This window comes from Frankliniella occidentalis, unplaced genomic scaffold, assembly GCF_000697945.3.
Source record: "Frankliniella occidentalis isolate FOCC.00 unplaced genomic scaffold, Focc_3.1 Scaffold54, whole genome shotgun sequence".
Classification (NCBI taxonomy): domain Eukaryota; kingdom Metazoa; phylum Arthropoda; class Insecta; order Thysanoptera; family Thripidae; genus Frankliniella; species Frankliniella occidentalis.
The window spans coordinates 885,473-885,791 of record NW_026267184.1 but is presented as its reverse complement, the minus strand read 5'-3'; positions in this window follow the sequence as shown (position 1 = coordinate 885,791).

Sequence of the window (319 nt, the reverse complement as noted above, 5' to 3'; positions counted from 1 at the left end):
CTCCCCTTCCTCTCTCCCCCGGACTTGTCTACGAGATCAGAGCCTCTGATTTGTATGTTTAGATAAACGATTGCCGCCGCCGCTGTGCCGCTTCCCTTTTCCTTTCCATTTCCTCTCCTTTTGAAACTGGTTCAATTTTCCACTCCCCTGCGCACGCGCCGCCCCTCTCCCCCTCCCTTCTCCCACTCTCTGTCACTCTTTCTGTCTCCCTCTATGCCCGCCGCCTGCCTCTCCCTTGAATCACAAACACTACAGCGTCCCTTATGAGATGCCGCGTCGCTCGCCGTGTACGCCCCCGCCCCCGCATGCTACCCCCTCC